This window comes from Odocoileus virginianus, chromosome 23, assembly GCF_023699985.2.
Source record: "Odocoileus virginianus isolate 20LAN1187 ecotype Illinois chromosome 23, Ovbor_1.2, whole genome shotgun sequence".
NCBI lineage: Eukaryota > Metazoa > Chordata > Mammalia > Artiodactyla > Cervidae > Odocoileus > Odocoileus virginianus.
This window is the reverse complement of record NC_069696.1, coordinates 41,422,926-41,436,097: the sequence shown is the minus strand read 5'-3', so window position 1 is coordinate 41,436,097 and position 13,172 is coordinate 41,422,926. Positions and strand designations below refer to the sequence as shown.

Below are 13,172 nucleotides of genomic sequence, written 5' to 3'. Positions count from 1 at the left end.
GAGATCAGTCCTGGGTGTTCATTGGAAGGACTGATGTTGAAGCTGACACTCCAATACTTTGGCCACCTCATGCAAAGAGCTGACTCATTTGAAAAGACCCTGATGCTGGGAAAGATTGAGGGCAGGAGGAGAAAGGGACGACAGAGGATGAGATGGTTGGATGGCATCACCGACTCGATGGACATGGGTTTGGGTGGACTCCAGGAGTTGGTGATGGACAGGGAGGCCTGGCCCGCTGCAGTTCATGGGGTCACAAAGAGTCGGACACGACTGAGCGACAGAACTGAACTGAAATGATACTTTTGTTCCTTTTTTTTAAATAAAATTTTTGTATGTTGACTGCCTTTGTTAGATAATTCCAACATCTATGTCATCTTTTAACTGTTTTTCCCCATAGGAGTTAAAAGTTTTCTGATTATTGTTATGCTAAGCAATTTTGGATTAGACTCTGAACATTTTGAATTGCATGTTATGTAACTCTGGGACCTGGTGGAACATTTTTGTTTGAGTAGGAAATCAATCTCCTTAGGTTCCGGTGGAAAGTTCCAACTTTCCTTGTGTGGCCTCTGATTTTAATATCAATTGTTTCCAAGACTCCATAATGCTATAGGTCTGCGCATGTCTGCACCCTCCAGTGGTCATTCTAAGTATGTGAGTAGTGGTGTAGCTGCTGATCCAAGTCTCAGGGTTAAGAGAGATTCAGAACCATTCGGGCACAGCTTGGATGTGAGCATAGGAATTCATCAGCCACTTTATGCAATCACTTTCCTGAGCTTTCCTGTCTCCCTCTTGCCTCTGGCACCTTACATTTGTTTGGGATCCCTTTTCCTCTCCTTTGGGTAGAAAGGTAGGGTTTTAAGTACATTTCTGCACCAACCACTTAACCTGTGCGTGTATTCAGGGCCCAGCTGAGGCTGTAAGATGTTCACTATAGAAGAAACTGCCTGTGGGGTAAATGGGAATTCTCTGTGTTCCTTCCCAACTTCTCTATAAATCTAAAACTATTCTAAAATAAAAATGCGTGTTTTTAAAAGTCAATCAATGCTTGTCCCACCTTCCTGGGATCACAGTTGCACGGATCAGAGCCAGATCGCCTAGCTCAGAATTTGGCCCTTGTGGCTTCCCATAGAATCCTCTACCCCTTGGGATCATGGGATTGCTTGAGATCCGGATAAGTGGGAATGGAGAGAAGGAAAAGGTGAGTGTTTTCAAACTCTTTCTGAGTCTGGAGCCACAGCTAGAAGCTTGGAGCACAGCTCCTTCCTCTGTAATGACCTAGAGGGGCGGGATGGGTGTGGGGTGGGAGGGAAGCTCAAGAAGGAAGGGGTCCATACATACAGATTGCCGATTCACTTTGTTGTATAGCAGAAACGAATACAACATTGTAAAACAGTTATATTACAATAAAAAAAGAAAATAAAATTAGTAAAAAGAAAACAAAACCCTCAAACCCCTCCTCCCATTTGGTGGTTCAAATTCTCATCTCCCCTAGTTTACCTGATGCTATTTATTTATTTTTGAAAATTTTTGGCAGCGCTTGGTGCCATAGGGACCTTAATTCTCTGATTAGGGTTGGAACCCACATCCCCTGCACTGGTCCACCAGTGAAGTCCCCTGCTGTTTATTTTTCAGCAGTCTTAAAGAGCTGTGCCATGCATTCTGCATCCAGTGAGAGAAAGATGGTAAGTCTGTTTCTTTACTTTTCTCTTTTAACTTTACCTTTTTAAAAAAGTTTTTATTATGAAACATAATATGCATAAGAAAAGAGCATAAGGGATATATATATAACTCTCTATACACACATATATATAGTTAAATGAGTATAAATTTACATAGCAAATTTACATAAGAAAAGAGCATAAGATATATATATATAACTATATGCACATATATAGTTATATCCATATAGCTGAATGAGTGTAAATTGACATAGGAAAAGAGCATAAAAATATATATATAACAATATATGCATATATATACACATATATATAGTTAAATGAGTATGAATTGACACAACCACTCAGGTTAAGAAATAAAACATTATTGATATCACTGATGACTCATTCCCCTCCTTGCTAGAAGTAACCGTTAACTACTGACTTTAAAGGAACTATTTCTATACTTATCTTTTATTTACCATCTGTACCACAGTATGACTTAATTATACCTTTCTCGAACTTTATTTAAATCAAATGTACTCTTTTATGTCTGACTTTCTTTCGTTTGACAGTGTTTGTGAGACTCAGCCATGTCGCTGTGCATAGCTGTTGTTAATTAATTTTCATTTCTGTGTACCGTTGTATAAACAGACAGCAATATGTTATCCATTCAAATGTCGGTGAGGCTTTGGGCTGTTTCTGGTTTGGGTGTTGTAAGAAACAATGCTGTGTAACGTTTTTAGACACTTCTCTTGGAGCACACGCGCGTGGGTTCTCTAAGATAGAGACCCATGAGTGAAATGGCTGGGTCACAGGGTATATCTTCAGCATTAATAATAATGGCAAACTGTTTTCTCGAGTGTTATTCCCATTTACACTCTCGGCAGCAATATATGAGAATCCCTGTGGCTTCATGGGGTTGTTCTTAGTCGTGTTTGTTCCTATCGTGCGTTGCACAAACGATGTTCAATATACATTTGTTAAGGCATGGAACTGACAGCTGGCTATGACTGTGTTTTGTGTGCCTGAGATGAAATCCTTTTGTTCAAATTTTGAAAAGCCTTGGGTTATGCTCTGCTTTCATTAGAAAGGAATTGAGGACATGTCACAACAATTATCTCCAGTGAAAAATGTGCTAATGATGATTCAAGAAGGAGAGCGGAGACACTTAGTCCTTTGAAGACGAAAATGGCATATCAAAGGCCATCATCTCCTTATTTTAGCATGTTATAGAGTTGGTGGGAAGCTGGGGACTGGGAGATGGAAGGAATATAAAAGAGAGATTATTTCAAGAACCACAGGACACGAAAGAAAAGAATAACAGGAATTTCCACGGTTGAGGAAGAGTGTGGGAGTCATTTGTTGTTCTGTGTCAAGAATCACAATTCACTCTATCAAAGTGATGGTATTCAAGACAAGCTAGGAAGAATTTGAGCCATGCAGTGTTAAGCAGATGACACCACTCCATTTCTGGACTCCAATTTTTGGTCCTGACTTCCTCCCCAAAACTAGTTTAAACTGGCAAACTTGAAAAATCTTTGAAACCTGGCAGGCAGTTTAATACAGAAAGATGATCTCAGGGTCTTATAAGGGTAAATTACAAAATTCTTAAACTTCTTCTGAATCTGGTACAGATGAAAAAATTGCAGTGAGAAATAAGGATATTCTGAATTAAGTGAGAATTTCTGCACAATCCCCCTGAAGAAATCAGTCTTTGAATAACAAAGTAAAATCAATGTAATAACTGGACTAAACTTAATAATGAGAGTAAACATTTTTTTATGATGACGTTTATTTTATACGCCACATTCTGGATGCGTATGATTTTCTCAATCCTCCCCAAAATTTTGTGAGGCAGAAAATATCTTTGTTTTACAACACTGAGGCAAAGAGAGGTTAAGTGACTCACTGAAGGTCACACAGCCAGTCTGAGTTGCAGCTAAGAACCAAATAGATCAAATGATCCCAGAGCCTACCTTCTGGGTTTTATTTTGGGTTGTTTGCTCTTAGTTTATTGCAATAAAACTCATTTGATTTTGTTGTTACAGTTCTGGGAGTTTTATTACATGTATGTTTCTGTGACCACCTTCACAGTCATGACAGCCCCAAGGTTTAGAAAACCTCCCATGTGCTGTCCCTCTGTAGTCTCACCATTCCCCATCTCTAGCCTTTGGCAACTGTTTGGTCTTTTCTAAAACATCATGCAGTATACTGTGCGTGGGCTTCCCAGGTGGTGCAACTGTAAAGAATCCACCTGCCAATGCAGGAGGTGCAAGAGATGTGGGTTCGATACCTGGGTTGGAAAGATTCACACACACACACTGTATAATCTTTTAAACTTGACTTCCTTCACTCAGCACAGTGCCTTTGAGATTCAGCCGAGTTGCTGTGACGATCAGAAATTTGTTTCTTATACTGATGAGTAGTTTTCCATTGTGTGGATGCACCATAGTTTGTTTATCTACTCACCTTCTAAAGGACATATCGGTTATTTACGGGTTTTTTTGGAGTGATTTTGAATAGAGCTGCTATAAACATTTACATACAGGTTTTTGAGTAAACGTATCTCTTCATTCCTTTGGGAGAAGGAAATGGCAACCCACTCCAGTATTCTTGCCTGGAAAATCCCGTGGGTGGAGGAGCCTGGGAGGCTACAGTCCATGGGGTCTGCAAAGAGTCGGACACGACTGAGCGACTTCACTTTCACTTCATTCCTTTAGGGTACACGTGAGGATTGTGATTTCTTGGCTATGTAGTAAGGGTATGTTTACAATTTTGTAAGAAATTTTGCCAAAATCTTTTCCTGTATCATTTTACACTCTCAACAGCAAATCACAAAAGATCCAGTGCTCTCTGAACTTACCAGGACTTGATAATGTTGGATTTTCAAAAATTTTTTATTGTAGCCATTCTAACATGTATCGGGATTTTAATTTCATTTTCCTAATGACTTACGATGTTGAACATCTTTCCATTTTCTTATCTGCCGTGCAAATATCTTCTTTGAAGTATCTGTTCAAATCTTTTGCCTGTTTTAAAAATCAGCTTGTTTTCTTATTGTTTCATTTTTGCTTTCTTTATATATACTGAATACAAAATTTGGGGGATGTGCAAATATTTTCTTTAAATATCTGGCTCTCCCTTTCATCCACTTAACATTTCTTTCTGCAAAGTAGAAGGTTTTTTTTTAATGAAGTATAGTTTATAAATTTGTTATTTTGTGGATCATGCTTTTGCTTTCACGTCTAAGAACTTTTTGCCAAAGGTCACAATTTGTTTTTGTTTTGTTTATTTTGCTGAGATTTTCTTCTGAGTTTTATATGATTTTATTTTCCATTTATATATTTTACTGAGCTAGTAGACAAATATTGGTAGACAATTCTGAGATGCATTCTAGGGGGTTCCTCTGAAGGTCTCAGCGAGCCATGTCCTAGTTGTCCACTGTGCAGGGCAACTTATACATGCACAATATTATGCATTGTGCCTTAGATGGGTTCCCCTTCTTCCATGATTCACTATCCAGTTTCCCACTCCTGTTCCCTGGCTCATTTTCCAAAACAAAATACCTGCATGTAAGGCCTTGACTCAGGCTCTGCTTTCTAGGAGGACCTCAGCCTAAGCCATTTACCGTGGTCATCCATCTCTTCTTCCATCTCCATCATGATATGACTTAATGAACGTTTGCCTGGCACTAAAAACACAGAGTTCCCTAAACTCTGTGCTCAGGGAGTGTGGATTACTCATTTTTATTTTTTAACCCAGTGCACACATGCTAGTGACTGGCACATGTGGGTGTTCAGAAAATTACGAATAAATAAATTAGTAGAAGTGTTTTTACACTTACTAAATGAAAGTGGCTGGAAGGGATGGAGCAGGAGGAGACAGCAGGTGGGAGAGGGAAGCTTAGCTCACACACAGCGACTGGAGTCCAGAGTGATCCTCCAGCTAAGACAGGGCTGATCAGGGCTTGACGGTATGGTGAGCTCTATTGGGATTCAGATTCTACCCTTTCCTGGCTGTGTGACCAGGAGAGGCTTTCCTGTTGAACGTCAATTTCCCCATCTACAGAATGGGGGAATAATGATATCTACCTCACTGAATTTTATGGAGACAAAAGTGTGACAATGTGCACCTGTCCATCAGAAGTGCGGTGGCAAGAGGATGGAATATTGTACCTCTAAGATTTGCAGGAGATTGAGGCAGTAGCTGTATATCGGTTATTAATATTTATAATGAAAATAAAAATGTTTATCAATAGCAGCTAATAATATAGTGCATGTTCTATGCTGGGTTCTGTTCCAAGAGTTTTTTCTTTCTTTCTTTCTTATTTTTTTGATGTAGACCATTTAAAAATATCTCTGTTGAATTTATTACAATCTTGTTTCTATTTTATTTTATGGCCTCGAGCATGTGGGTTCTTAGCTCCCTGACCAGGGATAGGACCCATAGCCCCTATATTGGAAGATGAAGTCCTAACCACTGGACTGCCTGGGATGTCCCCCAAGAAGTTTTCTGTATTGGCTGAGAGAGGTAAGTGACTTGAGCAAAATCACACAGTTAGTAATATGTTGAAATGGGATTTGAACCAAGGCCATCTTGCTTTTAACAACTGTGCTGTATTTCTGATTTGAAATAGGCTGTACCAGTCTGACCACGGAGCCTCTGGGTCTTGACTGCTGCCCCTCTCAGCACTCAGAGAGTGTCGTACATTGTAGTCATGACAGCTTGCACTGCAGTTTCCCATGTATCATATATGGAACATCACAAGTGGAGAAGATGAAGAATGTTAGAGTTATCTCCATAGCAGGAGTGTCCACTGCGGCCTGCCCTGCATGTGTGCCAAGTTGCTTCAGTCGTGTCTGACTCTTTGTGACCCTATGTACTGTAGCCCCCACAGGCTTCTCTGTTCATGGGATTCTCTGGGCAAGAATACTGGGGTGGATTGCCATGCCCTCCTCAAGGGATCTTCCTGACCCAGGGATCGAATCCGTATCTCTTTACATCTCCTGCATTGGCAAGGTTCTTTACCACTAGTGCCAGCTGGGGAGCCCCATCCAATCCTACTTCATGCTATTAAACACCTCATGTTTAATGAGCCAGGTACAGGGGAGAAAATGCAGCCTCTGCCTGTAGGAAGCTGCCTCTACGTAGCCTTAAGGAGGGTGGACCACGTGAAGAGAGAGACGCCATGTATGATTCAGTGTGTGGAGAGAGTGGAAAGGAGAGGTGACTGGTCATGCCTGGGAGGCCTGGGATGGGTGCCCAGATGAGATCACCAGGCTACCACCTCCCATGTCACCCTTCTTCCTCATCTGCTCTCTCTGTCTTTGGAATTGCCTTCTGAACCACTTTACCTTCTCCCAAAGGAGACCAGCTTTAAAAAAAAAAAAAAGATTACAGTTAGAACATGTCAATACGTAAGAGGATAGAATGAGAATTACTGGTGTTTGCACAAAGCATTTGCTTCTTGTCCATCCCTGGCTGTTTATTTGAGAAGTTGCTGGGCAGAGTGTCAGGTTCCGTTAGGATCTGGAAGAAGGAAGATTGAGATGCTCGGGCATTGCTTGTCTCATATTATTTGCGTACATGGGAAATGCAGAAATCCAATGCAAAGCCTTTTGTTTTCAGTTGGTCTGTTTGATGTGCCTGAAGTTGATGGATTGTGCTGCTGGCTTAATGTAGACAAAATCTCCATCTCTACACTCCACTCATATAACTTAGTGTCATGGTTTCCTTTTCATCAGGAGGCAAGTGGCTGGTAAACAAGAGGGAGAGGAGGACTGAACCCTGTTGGAGGGAATCCCCCTCTGACCCCTGCCCAGTTTCTTGATTGGGACTTCCCTTCCCCCATCCTCTTTACAACCCCCATCTCTGCAGTGGTGGGAGTGAATTGCCTAGTTGGTGACCCATCTGCATTTCTGTTTGGGTTAATGAAGCAAAGGGGAGTGATATGGTCCCTTCCTCCTTCCTTTTCTACACAACCTGTAGCAGGCAGTGGCCAGGGTAAATGTATCTACTCTGAAGATGCCAGCTTCCTATGGATGGGCTGGCCCTAGTTGGAGATTGAGAGGCTTTAGGACAGTCAAACCATTTAGCCATCCTACCTAAACCCAGATATCCCAACATGGATTTTGTATTGTATGACTTTTATTTGCCCCTCCAGATCCATATTCTGCTTTCTCTGTTCTCTGCTGCATCTTGAACTGCCTCCTGCATCAACAGACTACCTTGCCCTCTGGTTGAAGACTTGGAATGAGGGGTCTGGAGGGAGATCAAAAGGAAGGAGACTGAGGGTGGGGTATTTATTTCCTTGTGTCTCTCTGCACTGACTGTTTTTGGTTGGCCGCTTACTTTACTGCAGTCTGCCAGACAACCACTCCTCTCCCTTATCCCTCAGGCTAAGATTGGTAACAGGTTCCACCATAATTAGGTCCGGGTCCTTTCCTAAACTTTTCCCACATCTCTGTGTATACTAAACCCTCGTCCACAGCTTAGCCTGACTGGTTACACCTATGGATGGGACAGATTGTATTTTCCAAAGATGACTGTGTCAATACATATCCTGTTTTGCATGTGTTCGTCTTAAAATGTGATGTTGATGCTCCTCCATCGAGAGGCGGGAAACCATGTCCCCACCCCTACTTCTGGGTGGGACTATGAAAACGGCAGAAGTGATGCCAGGTGAATGCCAAGGCTAAGTCATAAAAGGCAATACAACTTCCGTCTGGTCCTCTGGGGCGGCTTGCTCACAGAACCCAACTGGTATATTGAGGAGACTCTTACTAGTGTCCCTGCCGTTGGTCCCAGGTTACGGCAGCATCAATTGCCAGTTGTGTGACTGAATCATCACATGATTCTAGACCTTGATCTTCGAGTTGCCCCACATGATGCTCCCTAGAGCAGAGACAAGGTGTCCCCATTTAGTTGTGTCCAAATGGCAGCTTTAAAGGCAAAATGAAGATTGTTTTTCAGTCACTAAATTTTAAGGTGGTTTGTTATGCAGATAATTAGTAATGGGCTTCTCAGATGGCTCAGCAGGTAAAGAATTCGCCCGCCATGCAGGAGATACAGGAGACGAGGGCATAATGCCTGGGTCAAGAAGATCCCTGGAGGCGGAAATGGCAACCCACTCCAGTATTCTTGCCTGGAAAATCCCATGGACAGAGGAGCCTGGTGGGCTACAGTCTAAAGGGTTGCAAAGAGTTGCACATGAGTAAAAGTTAATATTGGACCTCCGTCTTTACTCTTGTGTTTTTTAATTTTAATTTTTATTTTATATTGGAGTATAGTTGATTTACAATATTATGTGAGTTTCAGATATACAGCAAAATGCTTCAGTTTTGCATATACATGGATCCATTCTTTTTCAGATTCTTTCCCCGTTTAGGTTATTACGGAACATTCTTATATTTTATTTCTCCCCTTGCTTAAAAATGTGGGCAAGGAGAAGAGATAAACATCTGAGTCTTCCTCAGAGGCTCCCAGCATTCAACTGCTCCATTGCAGCCCTTCAACAGGCATTCCATAACGTCCCATGTATTCCTCTCCACAAACCTAGGTGGAAGATGTTATTGTCCACATTCTTCAGATGAAGAGGCTGTAGAAACAGGAGAAAGATGAAGTTACCAATCAAGATCACTCAGAGACTCAATAGGAGAGAATCTAGGTTGGCCAAACTCCAAATCTCATGTTCCTAAAATGGGGCCAGGCTGTTCTATCTTATCCTAATGTTGCCACAGAAAGTCACTCTGCATTGTCATGTAGATTACCAGTGTTGGGTCTGTGCACTCTACCTCCTTCTTATTTTGAGGAGAAAAAGAATACCTTTCTACAGCTGGCCATCCTATTTCAAATCCTATTTCACCAGGTCCTTGTGATGCTCTGGGAGTGCATTGCCTCCCTGGGTGATGACCCCCAGGTCAAGTTGTTCTTCATCCATGCTTGCTCAGCTGGAAGGTGAGGAGATACTTGAGCACGTTTTCTAAGGTCTTTCCCGTGTGACCCTTGAAGCCTCCTGTCCTCTGTGTCCTTCTCATGTATTGACTCTGTGCTCAGGGGGTCAGGAACTACGGCACGGTGTTCATCTTTGTATCCCCAGTGCCTACAATCTAATAAGCACTTAATATGAATTTATTGAATGTCTGAGTATATGCTTATCTTCTTCAAGCAAAAGGCCTTTTCTGGGCATTTTCTGCCTCCTTCATTTCTCATTTTAAAGCCTCTCCATCTCTGTGTCTGACCTCTCTGCAGTCATGATTCCCCATCTTAGAACATATATTTCATTCCTGGACCAGAGAATTCACCCTGCCTTATTTGCAGGTTACAGTTTGCTGACACTGTGTTCTGTTTGTCTGTCACTCACTGGTTCTTTGATTCTCCAAGTCTTTTCTACCACTTCAAGTTCTGCCTCCACTACCCCAAACTTCCATAGGAGAGTTTTATTAAAAAATAATACAGTTTGATAACTTTATGGTTCTACTTCCCTGCCATTCACTCCTTGGTTTTTGCAGGACAAATGCCAAAACTTGCCATACATAAGACTTTTCATAACTCTGGCCCCAGTAAGTCTCTCTATGCTGAGCTTTTTCTGCCCTCTCAATCCACGCTCTATCCACTAAAGGCACACAGGACTTTCCATCCTAGCCCGGGCAAAGCATGCCCATCTGTGATTTCATGACCTTGTACCTGTTTTCCCATTTCCTTGGTTTGACCTCGGCTCCCGTTTCTCAGCCTGGTGAGCTCCTCAGCTTCAATACTGTTCCTCTGTTCTCACTTGACCAGACAGACAAGCTTGTCTCTCCTTGATATATTCACAGCGTTTGTCTGCGACTCCATTCCAGTGCTTAACACATTGTTGAGTCATTTATGTGTTTACATGTCTGACTCCCCCATCAGTCTGCAAGCTGTTTGGGGGCTAGGATGGTGGTTTATTTATTGATGAATCCAGATGTTCCTGCTTCTGCCGCTGACCATGATATTATAGGAATTAAGACCTAAGATTTGAAATCAGATTGTCATCTGAATGTAAAACCTGTTCTACCCTATACTTGCTGGCTTTGAGACCAGGAAAGTAAGTTACCTTCTTTAAGTCTAAATTTTCTGGGTTTTTTGTTTGTTTGTTTTGAGTTGCAAATGCTCTTTTTTCAAAATTTATTTATTTTTTTAATTGAAGGATCACTGCTTTGCAGAATTTTATTGTTTTCTGTCAAACCTAAACATGGATCAGTCATAGGTATACATATGTCCCCTCTCTCTCAACCTCTCTCCCATCTCCCTCCCTACCCCACCCCTCTAGGTTGATACAGAGCCCGTGTTTGAGTCTCCTGAGACATACAGCAATTTCCCACTGGCTGTCTATTTTACACATGGTGATGTAAGTTTCCATGTTACTGTCTCCATACCTCTCACCCTCTCCTCCCCTCTGCCCATGTCCATAGGTCTGTCCTCTGTGTCTGTTTCTCTATTGTTGCCCTGCAAATAAATTCTTTGGTACCATCTTTCTAGATTCCATATATATGTGTTAGTATACAGTATCATCTTTCTCTTTCTGACTTACTTTGCTCTATATAATAGGCTCTGGGTTCATCCACCTCTTTGGAACTGACTCAAATGTGTTTCTTTTATGGCTGAGTCATATTCCATTGTGTATATGTACCACAACTTCTTTATCCATTCATCTGTCAATGGACATCTAGGTTGCTTCGATGTTCTAGCTATTGTAATAGCGCTGCAGTGAATAGTGGGATACATGTGTCTTTTTCAGTTTTGGTTTCTCAAGGTATATGCCTAGGAGTGGGATTGCTGGGTCATATGGTGGTTTTATTCCTAGTTTTTTAAGGACTTTCTGTACTCTCTTCCATAGAGGCTGTACCAATTTACATTCCCACCATCAGTGCAAGAGGGTTCCCTTTTCTCCACACCTTCTCCAGCATTTACTGTCTATAGACTTCTTGATGATGGCCATTCTGACAAGTGTGAGGTGATAGCTCATTCTATTTTCGATTTGCATTTCTCTAATAATGAGCGATATTGACATCTTTTCATGTATTTGTTAGCCATCTGTATGTCTTCTCTGGGGAATTGTCTGTTTAGGTCTTTTTTCCACTTTTGGATTGGGTTGTTTGTTTTACTGGTATCGAGTTGTACAAGCTGCTTGTATATTTTGGAAGTTAATCCTTTGTCAGTAGTTTTATTTGCTATTATTTTCTCCCATTCTGAGGTTTGTCTTTTCACCTTTCTTATAGTTTCCTTTGCTGTGCAAAAGCTTTTAAGTTTAATCAGGTTCCACTTGTTTACTTTTGTTTTTATTTCCGTTACTCTAGGAGGTGGGTCATAGAGGATCTTGCTTTGATGTATGTCATCGAGTGTTCTGCCTATGTTTTCCTCTTTTTTTTTTTTAAAGAATGTTTATTTATAGTATTGTGTGTATTATATGAACTAACCTGTGTAACCTGTGTAAACCTGTGTAAACTACTTAACAAGTAAAACCTGCAATTATTATATTATAGCATAATATATATAATAATAATATAATATAATATTATCATTCATACTGAACAGTTACCATATACCAAGCATAAGTTCGCTAAATCTCACAGAAATTATCTTGAGAAGACATTATCATTCCCATTTTACAGGCAGGTAAATAGGCTCAGGGAGAATAAGACACTTTCCCAGGGGCATGTGGTTGGTATGTAATAAGCATCTAGGTGGGTGTGCTTATTACTAGGGGTTTAGAACAAGTTCATTGATTGATCTATTTGAGTATCCCTCTAGCTTTTGTCTCTCTGGTGGTCAATTCAAATTCCTTTGGTCGATTTCAAATTCCTTTGCCATTGGTGCCAGAGTTCAGCCCAAGAAGGGTCTGTCCGGTTTTCCCTCCCTACCACCGTTCAGACTGAGCTGGGAGCCAGGCTGCCTGTGGGCTGGTTTGTTTGTTTTCATCTTCACCAGAAAGATGTCTTCAGACCCGTTCCCAGGTCAGTTCACAAACTCACTCCATCTGCCTTACAATTAAGATTCAGAAGCAGACAGCAAGAAAATTCCTCCCTCTGTACCAATTCCAATCAGCGATTATACTCTTAATGACCAGCTAATAATGAATTCACAAAAGCAAAACCACACCATTAAATATAGAATTGTATTGATGCCGACCTACTGGGAGCACTTCGTGTTCCTTTTCCAGAACAATGTCTGAGAACAAGAATATAATCCTCTTCCCTTGAACATTTTTTTGCCCTTTTAAGCAGAGACATCTCTAAAATAAAGATCTGGATGGAGTTATGCATTCCCCAGAAGCCAGTAACAGGATGTTTTCAAAGTACAGTCCAGGGCTGCTTCGTGTTCCCTGTGAACCATTAGAACGTGACTGAGGCTCCGAGTTTGCCCGTCCACAGGCCAGCCTAAGAGGTGATTAAAACACGGTCCTCTCAAGTGAGTGCAAGTGGGCGCTGCACATGCTAGCACATGACAAGGAGATGGGAGAAGAGACGTTTGAAAACTAAACCAAACCAA

The 13,172-nt window shown here is 41.4% G+C and overlaps 1 long non-coding RNA gene across 1 annotated transcript in view; it reads left to right on the top strand.

The window, feature by feature from the left end:
- The first annotated feature begins 1,155 nt into the window (after positions 1-1,155).
- The window catches only part of LOC110131365 (uncharacterized), a 47,643-nt gene continuing 35,626 nt past the window's right edge, over positions 1,156-13,172 (top strand). The window contains exons 1-2 of the long non-coding RNA XR_011483104.1: positions 1,156-1,198; positions 1,633-1,682. This is a non-coding gene — a long non-coding RNA (uncharacterized lncRNA). The remainder of the gene's footprint in view (positions 1,199-1,632; positions 1,683-13,172) is intronic.